The following is a 15,225-nucleotide window of genomic DNA, read 5'->3' on the forward strand; positions in this document are numbered from 1 at the left end:
TTAATGATTAATGCAATACATTATCTAGATCCTTTCAAATTAAGAGTTCAGTAAAGTTGATTTTATTTCTGGTTCCTCATAGTTGTAAATTGTAGGGTGGGCTTGAAAACAAACAGCATTGCTGTTTTGTATTTTGAGTATATCAAAAGAAAGAAGTTGAATAATTTCTAATTGCTCTATCCCTCTTTCACTTAACAAAGCATTTGCCTGAGCAACAAACCTGGGGATGGTGTCTCTTTACTTGATGTTGTGGGTGTAGCTTAGTCTGACCAACTAAGTCCAGTTGCATTTATATGACATAGAATCCAGAATTTGTACTGATGTTTTTGATATCCTGGATGCTGCCAGTTTTTCCATGAAACTCAAAAATCTTTTTAAGTCCTTGATTTCTGTGATACCTGCTTCCTGGAGTGTGCAATTTTCTCCCTAACCTTTTCTTGTTTCTCCTTTCAAGATCTTTGCTTTCAAATAATCTTTGGGGAGTTGACTGAATTACAGAAAATTATATAGTCCCAACGAGAAGAACTGTCTTCAGTTGTTAATTGAACAAAGCTCCAGTTCTATTTTTTTTAAACATTAGTTTGAATTTGTTTCAGCTGCTTGTTGATCTGCGCCTTTCCACTATTTTTGTGACCGGTTTGGCCTTTGCAAAATGCGGGGTAGACAAACCCCTCCCAGTCCCTGGTGTCTATGTCAGCTGTTCTTAGATGGTCCTTCTATCTGTGATTTCCAGGCATGAAACTTAGTAAATAAACAGTGGACATGCTTTTGTATCTACTTAACACTTGTTTATTAGTACTACATCTAACCAGGTTACACAGTAGGCACAATATCTCTCTCTCTCTCGAGTCTAACATGTGACTGACTGCGGTCAGTAGTAGATCATTATCTATGTCATATATTAGCATATCCAGTGAACCTTTATACTACAGGTTATTTTCATTCGTTGCTGCTCCATAGTATCATCTTCTCATTGGCGTTGATAACATTGACGGTAATGCCCAACAGCTATGCTTGATCCTCCATTTAATGGGGCTGCTTCCAAACAGGTTCATTGGATTGGACTTGTTTATTGTCACGTGTACCGAGGTACAGTGAAAAGTATTTTTCTGCGAGCAGCTCAACAGATTATTAAGTACATAAAAAGAAAATAAAATAAAAGAAAATACATAATAGGGCATTTAACCAGTCTCCCTGCTGTAAGCTCCAAGAACTGCTCTTCCATGCCAACCATTTTTTAATGCATGGCTTAGCTGAGATCTTTGCTGTATCTGCATACAACCCAACTCCCCAATTGTGCCTAATCATCATGACCCCTGACCTCCATCTGCATCTGTGGGCCCACCCCTGCTCTATGCACATTTCCAGTGGCTCTCAACCCAGTCCTATCCTGAACACTGGTTGAGTTATAGGTTTATAATTGTTCTTAATTCTCGAAATTGCTCTCTAGTTGTAAATGGACAGAATACTGAGGCAGTACCACACCACCACCCTGCCCCCACTCCAGGTCGCCACTCTCTCATGCTAATTGCTAAATTAATCCATGGAGAACAGTTAAGTACAAGGTTGAAGATCTTTCTGCGATGAAACCCGAGTCGATTATTTTGAATATTAAATGTTTTAACTGGATGGCCTTTTTAATTTTAGTCTTGCATCTGTCAACAACAGGGCATTGTGTGGAAATAGGCACCTGCTGTTGTAGTTATGTTTAGTGTGTGTCTCGGGCACATTAAAATTTCGGTATTAATCTTGCACATTATGACATTTAAAGTGGTATGGATTTGGTTGCTGGGAGGGTGGGTAGGGGAAGCTCCCAAAGTTTCTGTAACATGACTAATCCTTTTCGGCTGTGTTCTACTAAATGCTTCATAATAACTGGAGTAGAACCAGCAAAATGTTTTTAACCTCCAGAGGATTGCTTAGTTGGTCAGAACCCTTTGAGGATGTATTATTTTGTAAGTGCTGCAGTGTAATGCACATTTATGCATGCAGTGCACACGCTCCATACATTTGCTGAGGATTGTGCTTGCAATTGTCCATGAAAGTGATGTGTAAATGCATGCATCATCATTGAGAGTGCCATTTTTGTCAATTTGTGAAGCTAAATGGGAAATTCAGTCCCAAACTTCTTTGGGTGGTTCGAGCATTAATCCTAATTGCAGAAACAGCTAAATTTGCAATTTGAAATTGCTCCATATTCGTAGATAACGTTGATAAACAGCCTCAGGAGTTAGCTCCACCGGCAAACAGCCTCCGGACTTAGTTCCACCTCCTTTCCCATTGTAAATTGAAGTTTTAATAATGAGCCTTATTCAGAATGAGAGGTGAGCTCATTGAAACATTTAAGATTTTTTTTATTCATTTACGGGATGTGGGCGTCGCTGGTTAGCCCAGTATTTATTGCCCATCCCTAGTTGCCTTTCAGAAGGTGGCAGTCCTTAAGGTGTAGGGACACCCACTGTGCAGTTAGGGAGTTTGTTCCAGGATGTTGCCCGGCGACAATGAAGGAACGGCGATATATTTCCAAGTCAGGGTCATGAGTGACTTGAGGCGAGGGGGATAACTTCCAGTTGGTGGGGTTCCCAGGTATCTGCTGCTCTTGTCCTTCTACATCGTAATGGTCATGAAGGGGCTTGACAGAGTAGACACTGAAAAGCAAAGGGGACACAGTCTCAGGATAAGGGATCGATAATTTAGGGCTGCGATGTGGAAAATGTCTTCACTCGAGTTGTAAATCTTTGGAATTCTCCACTTCAGCGAGCTGTGGATACAACATCTTTGAAAATGTTTAAGTCTGAGCTAAACCAAGTTTTGGGTGTCTGTGAATTGAGGGAAATGGGGAATGAGCTAGAATGTGGATTTGAAGTCCAAGATTGTCCACGGTCATATTGAATAATGCCTCAGGCTCAATGCGCAATATGGTCTTAACCTCCTACTACTTATGTTTTATAATGTAAATAAACAGTCTCTCTGCAGGGATACAATCTGGCTCTCCTTTCAGTGTATAACAATACAGCCTCCACTCTACCTGAGACATTCTTCTCATTGCACACCATGAAAAGTTTCATTTTTATCCTCATGTATCCGGAAGGTAGTCAGTTTTACTTCACCTGTTGTGGATGGATTTGGTAAAATCACCCATCCTGCAGACCCCTTTCAAATTGACTGCGGGTACTGGCAGACCATTCAAGAATAAAAGTGTACAATCCATCAAGCAGTTTTCTTTGTGAGGAAAGGGCACCACAGTTTAAGTGGAAACCAGAACAGACAGTCCTCAGACTTGAGACGCAATTGTCTCCTGAAAAACCACGTTGTGAATCAAAACATCATAATTCTGAGCCCATTTTCCCGTGGAATAATGGTATAAATTGGCGATTGATTCCTGAATCAAGGCTAGAAATCACTCACGGGGTGCCCAGTGGTGTCAAGTTCTCTCTCCGCTCTTGCCATGTCAAGTCGCTGAGGCGACTGTTGATGTCAATGTGCCTCGGCATAAGCTCCTCAGGTAGCGTTGGTGATATAATGAATCCACTCGATCAGTCAGTTGCCGGCTTAATTTGAACTTCCGCGAGTCTGAACGCAAATTAAATTCAGCATAAGCGTATATTTGTCTTCAAATCATGACTGTTGTGCCAAAAACATTTAACAGAATAAAACACTTGATTCCAACCTAATAAAGATGGTTCGACCTGTCCAGTCACAGGTGGGTGGTCCAGTACGTTAATGCACACATTTGAACGTACTGGCGTGGCATCAAAAAGTTGAAAGCGACATTGTAAAGTTGAAACAGAAAATACTGGACAATCTCAGCAGGTCTGACCACATCTGTGGAGCGAGAAGGGAGCTAACCTTTTGAGTCTGGGTGGCCCTTTGTCACAGCCAGAGAGAACTTGATATGATATCAGATTTATACTATTACGGGGGGTGGGGGGGTGGGGGGGGTGGGGGGGGGGGGGGGGGGAGGGTGGGGAGGGTGTGGAGGGTGTGGAGTGTTAGGGCTAGATAAAGGGCCAGTAATAGGTGGAGACTGACTAAAGATGTTGTGGACAGAAAGTCAAAGGGAATGTAAATGGTGGTGATCAAGGCCAAGAGGGGTGCTGATAATGGCGCGAAAAGAGATCAGAATGTGTTAGTGGTAGAACAAAGGTAAGCGGTGTGTCCAAGGACAACCTGGGCTCTGGATTAGGGAAGATGGCTCATGTGAGGAGGGGTGGGGGGAGGAGGCTGGTGGTGGTGACAGTGGTGAGAGAAAAACGGATGGATGGAAGAAATGAAAATGAATTGATAGAAATAAAAAAAAAATGGGGTGAAGGTAGAGGAGAGTTGACAGTTGGAAGTTGTTGGACATCTGTTAAGTCCAGAAGGCCTTCTTGGAAGATGAGGTGCTGTTCCTCCAGTTTGCATTCGGCTTCCCTGGAACATTGCAACAGACCAAGGACAGACATGTGGACATGAGAGCAGGTGAGTTGAAATGGCAAGCGACAGGAAGGTTTGGGTCCTGCTTGCTGACCGACCAAAAGTGTTTTGCAAAGTGGTCATCCAGTCTGCGCTGTCTCTCCAAAGTAGTAGATAAGATTGAAGGAGGTGCAAGTGAAGCACTGCCTCACCTTAAGAGAGTGTTTAGGCAGGTTTTACCCTTTCTGCGATTGTATGGGAAGGTGCCGTGGGAAGAGGGTGAGGTATTGGGGTGATGGAGGAGTGGACCAGGGTATCGCAGAGGAAGGTTGCATGTGGAATGCTGACAGGGTAAGTGAGGGGAAGATGGGTTTAGTGGTGGCAGTTGCAAAGTTGATGAGGGCAGCACGGTGGTGCAGTGGTTAGCACTGCTGCCTCACGGCGCCGAGGACCCATGTTCGATCCCGGCCCCGAGTCACTGTCCATGTGGAGTTTGCACATTCTCCTCATGTCCCACCCCCACAACCCAAAGATGTGTAAGGTAGGTGAATTGGCCACGAATAAAAATGTTTTAAAAAATGTTTTTAAAAGTTGAAATGGGGTGTCAGTTTATAAATGTTGCAAGTTCGTTCGTTGTAACTCAAACGTTGTAAAGTCGAAGACTGTGTATGCCATCTGAGAAAAGCAGTGTTAACCAAACACAAGGCAGCCACAGTGATCTTTGCATATTTCCTTACCGGCAGGCGAATCCTTGTTGAAATACAGCATGGTCAGTAGGTTTGAAATTCTCAGTGCCACCCTGGTTAGGCATGGAGTTTATTTTTCGATCTACATTCATTTAAGTATTGCTTTTCATATTTTACAAGGGCTGACTGTTTAGCGACTTCATGCTTAATGTTGATATGACCCCGGTGAGAATAAATGCGTATCCAACCTCATTTTGCGTGCACAATCCTATTTTGTACAAGCTGTGGAGAAATCATTCTCCTCAAATATATTTGTCACGCCTTGCAAATTCAATTATGAATGTTTCTGTTGGTTTTAATTATACTTTTGGCATCATATTTAAATGGTATATGAGAGAGCATGAATTTTAATTTTATGAAAGAAGCCTCCTGGCTTGTTTCACAAGAGTCCATGTGACTGAGCCCTGATGATTTATCTCTATTTAATACTTCAATACAGTAGGGACAAATCCTGCAGCGTGTTAGAATTTTATACCTTGTATCAGGTGTGCATTCATCCAGTTTCCACTGTTTGTCCTTGAACCATTCCCGCTGAGTTCTAAGGGAAGAATGAGACCCTTGAGTTCAACTGTCAGCTACTTACAGCTGACAGGAAACTGATCTGTTATTCGTCTGCCTTGTAGGGTGTCAGCAGCAGGCCTTGTGGATGGTAATGTCATTTGCAACAGTACATTCGTGTGCTGCTTGACAGGGATGCAGGCAATTGCTTTACGTTACACTTGAGCTGTGGCATTCCCTTGCAAGTATTAGTGACATGGCTTGGTACCATGGTCCCTGTCATCCTGTACCACTTCATTGCATTTTTGGCCATGGTCAAAGTGATTGTCTTTCAGGGGAAGGTTGCAACCTTGGGAGCAGCTGTCTCTTTTGTCAAAACATTGGTTTCTTTTTAGGTTAAAGGTTAACAAGAACTGTGACTAAGAACCAGATGACAGGGTGTTATTAGGAAATTTAATTAGTCATTAAGGGCGAGCGTGTCTTCCTCTGGAGCTGCAGAGAGTTTGAACAATTCATGAACACCTGAAGGTGATAAGTTGAAGAAAGTAAACATTTGTAACAAAAACCTGGAAAGCAAGGCTGTTGAAAATTAGTTGCCCCCAAAATTAATTGAAAATACATGCATGTCTTGCAGTGCAGCGAACAACATTTTTCTGGTGTGAGGTAGTTTGAAATCATCTACCCAGGAAGGATTGTTATACATCTTAAAATAGCAGGCGTGTGGCTTAGACTATTAGTACCTTGTCATTTCTGAAGTGAAGTGGGTTAGGATTTCAGCCCCACACAGGAGGGGGTGGGTAGTCAGACTCAATAAGGCAGTTGCTGTTGAAAAGATGGTGCATTCATTGCTTTGGTTTTTACTGTTAGAGGTTAATGCAATTATTTATGTTAGACACCAGCCACCTGTTAAAATCTTTCTTGTTAAAGGTCATTCCTTGGTGCCATGTCGTCTGACTTTTAACTGCTTTGTATTAAGTTTGTTGCCTCCTGTTTTGCATGACCAGCAAGCATCTAGAGGAATTTCACGTAAAAATATTTATAATATTTTGCCTTTTGTTTGGCCACTTATTATCTCTCGCCTCCGGTCATGTTTAAACAGAAATAATTTTATACGGACCGAACGACAAACTAAAGGCGAGGAGCAAAAAGTATTTCCAAAAAAGTGCTTGTAATAAAACTACATGCAGCATCCAATCAAGTATGAATTCAAAGCTCATATTGGGCTCAATGAGATGAATGGCTCATGCTATTCTCAGACGGTTTCAGATACCGTGAACTACCTTTGTTATGTAGTACGAAACTCTGGTGGTGTTGTTCGTTAATTCCTGAAAATGTCTATCCAGTTTGGGAAACCATGATGGATAAAGAAATAAATGCTTAATTGTTTCTCTTGCTGTTGACAAGTTGACCTTGAATGAATATCGCCATTCTCCCTGTGTCCTTGTTCACTGGATACGGCTGATTGTTCCGCCCAAAATAAAAGAGCAACCCTGTGATGAGTTGTACATTAACTTGGGCAGTTGAGTCCATTCTCCTCTATTGCCAACTCCTTGAAATATCCTTTTTTATCTGTTTTCCTCCTCCCCCTATGCAAAGGGCCTTTGGGACATTTTCAAAGTTTTTAAAAGATTATGAATTAGGAAGTGAATAAGTGTGTTGTGATTTTGCAGGTAATGTTCGTAAAATGAATGTTTTTAATTGAAATTGGCCAGGAGTTTTGTCAAGCCTGTAGTTATCCCCTGTTCATCTTCGACTGCCTCAGACACAGCTGTCTATAACAGTTGGATTATGTTTGGTGCTGACATTTGTCCTTGTATTGGGAAGCCTGTACTTAAAAGAAACTCAAAGACAGTCATGTCCATGCCCATGTAGTTAATTGCCCCAGCACATCAATTAAATAAGAAGGCAATGAGGATACAAAGGTGCTTATCCTTTTTGGTGCTTAACACTTGCAACAGGAAAGACAACTCGGGGGACTGAAATAAGAACTGAGAATGCAGCAGAGAAGCCGGAGCTTAATTTTTGTTGCTATTTCAAGCCATATGGAAGCTGTCCACTTAAGACCAGCTTAACAGTGTAACTAAAAGCATAATAAATAGAGATGTGTTTTAATTAAGGTTGAATGCCATGGGAAGTAATTATATTTCTTCAATTGATCGGAGATGGGATTTTCCTGTCTGTCCATCAACATGCCAAGCATTTTCAGGTACACAAATAATGAGTTTCCCTAAAGCTCACTCGGTGATCATACTGCCCAGTGTGAAACTGAGCTACAGAGGCCCACAAGGCAGCATGTTTGATCCCTGGTCATCCCACTCAGCTAATCCCATTTGGTGCTTACCATCCTGAGCAGCTCCATGAGGTCAGATCTGGCTTGGCTGTGGTCTTAGCCAAGCCGTCTGCCGACATTCAAACCTGAAGCATTGTTACTTCCATGGGACACCAGAAAACATGTGACACAAGTACAGCTGCCCCTGGATACAAATTTATATGTCCAGGAAAGAAAGAACTATTCGTGAGGATTAAGGGAGGAAGGAAAGAGGAGGAATTTCAAGCTTGCCCTGTGTTGAGCACTGTCTCACTTGGGTTACAGTCAGTTCAATGAATATCTGGTATACCTCTAAAACTTCCCTTAAAGCCTAGTTTTTAGTTTTGGCCGCACTATCTAGAATCTATTGTATGTGATAAGTAGACGTGTACCAAATCTGCCTTGATTATCCCGAGCAACCCGATTCCGGCTTGAGTTACTGTCTGTGCGGAGTCTGCACATCCTCCCCGTGTGTGCGTGGGTTTCCTCCGGGTGCTCCGGTTTCCTCCCACAGCCCAAAGATGTGCAGGTTAGGTGGATTGGACATGATAAATTGCCCTTAGTGTTAAAAATTGCCCTTAGTGTTGGGTGGGGTTACTGGGTTATGGGGATAGGTGGAGGTGTTAACCTTGGGTAGCGTGCTCTTTCCAAGAGCCGGTGCAGACACGATGGGCTGAATGGCCTCCTTCTGCACTGTAAATTCTATTCTATAATACTGCATCTCTTTCATGGATAAATCCTCCTCCCGCTGTTGGAATCGGTCTCAATTTCCAAAGTCTGCTTCTCTGTCTCACCTGCATCTTCCAATATAAAATGATGAGTTTATTTTACCTCCATCATTGAGACAGTTAAAATGCAATTAAGGGGCAATTTAGCGTGGCCAATCCACCTAACCTGCACATCTTTGAGTTGTGGGGATGAAACCCACGCGGACAGAGGTAGAATGTGCAAACTCCACATGGACAGTGACCCAGGGCTGGGATTCTCAGCGCCGTAGGCAGCAGTGGCAACCACTGTGCCACATGCCGCCCTCCTTGAAGATCCTTGACAGTAATTTAACTTGCCATCTCTTCCATAATTCAATTTGAATGCTTTGAGTTGGGTTTCCCCCTCAGATTATTTATTTATTTATTTCCAACTAAGGGGAGATTTAGCGAGACCAATCCACCTACCCGGCACATCTTTGGGTTATGGGGGTGAGACCCATGCAGACATTGAGAGAATGTGCAAACTCCACACGGGCAGTGATCCGGGCCCAGGATCAAACCTGGGTCCTCGGCGCTGTGAGGCAGCAGTGCTAACCACTGCGCCACTGTGCATGAAAATATCCGTCTTTATCAATGCAATTGGCTTAAAAATGTAAAAGATGCTCAGACTGAAGGGATGATCCTTTAAAACTGAGATGAGGAGGAATTTCTACAGTTAGAGGGTGGCGAATCTGTGAAATTCATTGCCGCAGAAGGCTGTGGAGGTCAAGTCCCTAATTGTCTTTAAGACAGAGATAGATAGGCTCTTGGATTAAAAAGGAGATGAAGGGTTACTGGGAGTAAACCGGAGAATGGGGATGATTCTCCGGTTTTCTCCCAGTAACCCTTCATCTCCTTTTGATGAGAAACGTATCAGCCATGATCGAATGGTGGAGTACACTCGATGGTCCGAATGGCCTAATTCTGCTCCTGTATCTTATGCTCTTATTACGCAATTGCAGATAATTGACAATGACTGCATCTGTTTTTGAGTGGAACAGAACACAGTGCAATCATCAGTGAGCATCTGATCTTCTGATGGCAGGCGTGGTATATCTACTGTTACCATCAAGCCCCGCTCATTGAGGGGTGTAGAAGACATGCCGCATGCAGCACCAGGCCTACCTAAAAATGAGGTGCTAATCTGATGAAGCTATAGGACCATATACATGCTAAACAGCAGAAGCAGAGCTGAGCTTTCTCAAAATCAACAAATCAGATCAAAACTGAGTCCTGCAACATCCAGCCGTACAGATTAGAGAACAATTAAACAACGAGCAGGTGGAAGAGATTCCAAAATTTATAACAATGGCAGAACTCAGCACTTGAGTGTAAAAGTCAATACTGAGCCACCTTCAGTGAAAAGTGAAAAAGTGCGACTCGATCTCCTCTGCACCATAAAGGAAGTCAATCTTCAGCTGACTCAGTTCACCTGTGATATCAAGAAGCGGCTGCATGTACATGATACAGCAAAAGTATAAGTCCCAATGGACATCCAGAGCATAGTGTTGAAAGCTTATGCGCTCTAGCCAAGCAGTATAAAGAAAATGCTGACATCTACCCAGCAATGTGGAAAATTGCTTCGGTATGTCCCGTCCTCGAAAATCCAACTCTACTAATGACCGCCTAATTGGTCAACTCTCAGTCGTCAGCAAAGTAATGAATCGTGTCATTCGTGTAAGGTTTGCCAGGAAGACTTTACTCCAGACCTCATTCCATCACTGACAAACACATGGAGAAACATGTTGAATTCCAGAGGCGAGATGAGAGTGACTGCCACTTGACAATGTATTTGATACCAGGGAGCCTTGGCAAAATTGAAATCGGTGGGAATGAAGAAAAACATCCACTGGCTGGAGCCATGCACAAAAGAAGATTGTTGTTGGAGGCCAATCATCTCAGCCACTAGGACATCACTGCAGGAGTTTCTGAGGGAAGTGCCAAAGCCCAGCCATCTCCAGCTGCTTCATCAATGACCACCTTCATCTTAAGATCAGAAGTGAGGATACTTTCCGAATGCATGATGGTCATACCATTCCCAACCTCTCAGATAATGAAATAGTCTTTGCCTCCTCACAGCAAGACCTTGACAACATTCAGGCGTGAGCTGCTAAGACACCAGCATTTGTGTCTCTCAAGTACCAGGCAATGGCCATCTCCAACAAGAAAGCACTTAAACACTTTCTGTTGGCTTTCAACAACATTATCATTGCCAAATCCCCTCCATCAAGCTCACGAGTGTCGCCATTGGCCAGAAACTTTCAAGCCACCCAAATACCATGGCTGCAAGACCAAATTGGAGGCTGGGTATTGTGTAGACCAGGGCTTTTCGAAGTGTGGGTCATGATGGGTGGGATGCAGGCAGGTATCGAGGTGTACACGTATGAGAGGCATGGATAGGGAGCAGCTGTTTCCCTTAGTTGATGGGTCAGTTACGAGGGGACACAAAGTGAGGGGTGGGAGGTTTAGGGGGGAATTGAGGAAAAATGTTTTTACCCAGAGAGATGACAGTCTGGAATGCACTGTCTGCGAGGGTGGTAGAGGTGGGATGCCTCACATCCTTTAAAAAAAAAGTATCTGGATGAGTACTTGGCACGCTATAACATTCAAAGCTATGGGCCAAGTGCTGGCAAGTGGATTTAGGTGGACAGGTCAGGGCCTTTCATGCGTCGGTGCAGACCTGATGGGCCGAAGGGCCTCTTTTGCACCATAGTATTCTGTGATTCTGTGGTCATAGAGCAATTGGTTGTGGCATTCCAGTGGATCCCAATTGCGGGAGAAGCGCCCAACGACCGCGACCGGCATTTAAGTTGTGAATGGCAACCGTTACCAGCTTTAAATGAGAATGAAATGAGGCTCTGTTCAGTCTAACAACCATGAGCAACAGAAGTGAGCAGGCCACACGTACACTTGCTTTTGGTGGCTAAATCACGGAGGAGAACCATTTTCTAGCTGCAAGCAAGACAAGAGGACTGTGAGGATGGATTGTTTTGTTACAAGGAAGAGATGGCCAGTGACACAAACAGGCTGTACCTCCTGGCCATAAACTCCCATCTGAATCTGCTAGAGGGTGCTGCACAGGAGAGTCGATGGCAGGACAGAGCAGTGCTTGTTTAGCTCTGTACAGTGCCCCAGGACCTCTGATGAACTGTGTACAAAGAAGAAATTTAACTCTGGAACATAGCAGTATAAGGATGATTTATTGAGGAATGGTTTTGTCAATCGTGCCAATGCGAATAAAGATGCCAAGCCTATGTGTGATATATGCAGGGAAATACTAGAAAATGAGAGAAGTTTCAGATTTTGAAAGTGAAGTGATGGGTGAAAAATCCTTTTGAGGTTGAGACTCCAGAGTCAGTTATTAACCTACAGCTGATTCCAAGTGAAAAGACCGAGCTGTTGCACCTGACCTGTGACAGCATATTAAAGATACGTCAAACATCCATGAGGCTGTCAGAATTCTGGAGTAGCATCTCCCAGGAGTATTCAGTGCTGAGTAAAATGAGTATTTTGTTGCTGTTGCCCTTCACGACAACCTATATGTACAAGATTGGATTTTCTGTTCTCACAATGGTGAAGACGGCACAAACGAACTGGCTGAGCTCTGCATCTGATATGTGTATTGCTCTCCTCCTGTTTACCTGATCGGAGTGAGATCGTGAGGACCAAGCAGGCCCTCCTTTCGCATTAAAGGTAAACAAATGTGTGTGTCGCGAAGATCAGCCAGCATGGGTCCCGAAGGCTAGCCGATTGTCAAAAATAGCGGGGGGGTGGGGGGGGGGGGGTTTGAAAAGCACTGGTGTAGAGAGTGACTTATGTTTTGACTCCCCAAAACCCCCTCTGCCATCACAAGGTATAAGTCAGGATGTGATGGAATATTCCCCACGTGATTCGATTAGTGCAGCTCCAACAACACTCCAGAAGCATGTGATAAAAAGGACAAAGCAGCCTGTTGATTGGCACACTATCCACTCATGTTAAATGTTCACCCCTTCCACCACTGATGCACAGTGACAACATCCATCTATGAGATGTTCTGGAGCAATTTGCCAGGCTTCTTTGACAGCTGCTTTCAAACCTGCAACATCTACCACCTAGAAAGACAAGAGAAGGCGTATGGGCACACCACCACCTGCAACTTGCCCCCCATTCATGCACAATCCTGACTTGGAAATACATTTCTGATCCTTTGTCATTGCTAGGTCAAAATCTGGTGAACACCAGAATCTATCAAACAGCACCTTGGGGGTAGCTTCCTCATAAAGATTGCAGCAGTTTAAGAAGATGGCTCATCACTGCCTTCTGCAGGGCAATTAAGGATTGAAAAATACTGACCTTGTCAGGAATGCCTACATGCCATGGATGAATTAATGAAACAAAGAGAAGGCCTTTGATAAAGCAGCTGAAAATGAGTTGAAAAGTCTGTGTACAGGACCACCGGTTTTACTAATAGAGGAATAAAGTATAAAAGCAAGCACAAGTTCTGGTAAACCCTGATAAAACTGGTTTGGTATCAACTGTAATAATGTGTTCAGTTCTGGGTGCCACAATTGAGAAAGGATGTCTTGGCTTTGGAGAAGGTATGGAAAAGATTTGCTAAAATGGTGATTAATTGGAAAGCTTTACCAAGGATCTGATATAATGTTACGAATGGCCAATCTCTGCGGTAGAACTCGGTGCTTCTTTGGTTATGCCTGAACCACTGCCGTAAGAAAATCTGCAGTGATGTCCTGGGACTGAGTTGATTGGTCTTTAACAACCGCAACCATCTTCTTTTGTGCCAGGTTTGACTCCAATCACTGGAGTTTTCTATTGATCCTCATTGATTTCAGTTTTACTTGGCTCCTTAATTCCACACTCAGATGCATGTTGCCTTGATGTTCCGGGCAGTCACTCTCACCTCACTTTGGAATTCAGCTGTTAGGTCTGTGGTGATTGTATATCTGTGTAGTTGCAATACAACTGAGCAAGCACTAGAAGGAGCACGGGAGAGATATAAATACACACGAACAGGAAGTCAGGACACTTCACAGGAACAGGAGGTGGTAGCAAGACACAGACTAGCAGCACAGATATAACATTAAGTTAAGCACTGAAGAGAGAACAAACTCACAATAAAGCTTCCACTTCAACTTTAAGATTACGAGCTTTATTAAGACACAAGGAACAACACAACGTCCATCTTGGATCAAAGCTGTGATGGGTTCTGGTGTCGATTTGGTCTTCTAAGACCTACCTTCAAGTCTGTGCTCTTCAATGCTCAGATTACGGAATAAACTCTTGTTCCCTCTAACCCCCATTCCCACCATTTCCTGTCTTTAAACCTTAACAACTTTAGTTTTCTGTAATTCCACAGATCTTCTTGGATTCTCCTGTGTCAATCCCAGGGCCTGAGCTAAAAGTGGTAAACAAACACAAGCGGTGATAGTAGCTTTTCATGGGAGGGACAAATAAAGGAGGGCGGAGATCAAAAGGAAAGAAAGAATATTGGATGCAGAGGAAGAACAATGTATATTGATGTGACCTGGTAGAGGATGGTAAATGCAACAATAAGCTCCCTAATTCATTGTCTCAGTACCATATACACACAAGTAAAATCCTGATATTTTATCTAATTTTTTTAGGCAAAATGTTAAGGGGTTGACTTTTACCTGAGGGGCTTATTTTGAACTAACGCAGCTTTCTGCTCTTGCAGCCTGTAGAGAACCATGCTATTTTTGAGAGGTTAACCTATGAGGGATTTACTTTCAACTTGCTGCTCTCGGGGCTCACACTGCCAGCTCCACACACAGATGCTTCTTGGGCTGGTGCACGCTGACTCTGCAGTTTGTTCCAATCTTACTTCCGTCATTTCAGTAAAATGTTGAACTTTTCCGAAGGTTCCACGATATCTCAATGGGCAAATTGAACTCTGATCCAGCACCGATGCAGGTAGTTCAGGAACTCCTGCTACAATTCCTGTCCTGCTGTGTTACTCTGAACTCTGAGTGAGGCAGTGTGCTGAGTTGGAGCGGAGTGTTCTTGGAAAGTTGTGATGGACTTGTACACGAGGTATATGACAAACAAAGAACATTTACTTTGCCAGTCTATTCTAGTGCATCAGAAAGATAATGTACTGCATTCGAGCTATTTGTAGTATTTAATTCAGAGCTGATGTAGCATGCACCTCAGAGGGAGGGGAGAGGAATTCAAAATTTAGGAGTGCCATATAAAAGTGTTTAATTCCCACTCTATCTGTCTTCACATTTCTGCCATTCCTGTGAGTCAATGGGGATAAGGTTGCACTAAACTTTCGACTTGCTTCCACTGTTCATAGCTTCCGAAGGTAATTGTTCCAACATAGTTTTCTGCCTCTATTAGTCAATTTCGGTAATCTGCCGTTTTCCTATGAGTTCTTGAGGTCATGTGTGTGGCCTGTTTTTGCTGTACACCTGCAATTCGTAAAAAAATCACTTTATTCCACGTTTTTGATGTTGTTCTGGAATCTGGACTGTAATGAAAGGTGCCTCTTTCTGAAATGTCACTTGGTGTT

The 15,225-nt window shown here is 43.3% G+C and overlaps 1 protein-coding gene across 1 annotated transcript in view; it reads left to right on the forward strand.

Annotated features, from left to right (window-relative positions):
* Positions 1–15,225, forward strand: part of pola1 (polymerase (DNA directed), alpha 1) — a 373,540-nt gene that overhangs the window by 154,491 nt on the left and 203,824 nt on the right. The window lies entirely within an intron of this gene.

This window comes from Scyliorhinus canicula, chromosome 7 (genome assembly GCF_902713615.1).
Source record: "Scyliorhinus canicula chromosome 7, sScyCan1.1, whole genome shotgun sequence".
Classification (NCBI taxonomy): Eukaryota; Metazoa; Chordata; class Chondrichthyes; order Carcharhiniformes; family Scyliorhinidae; genus Scyliorhinus; species Scyliorhinus canicula.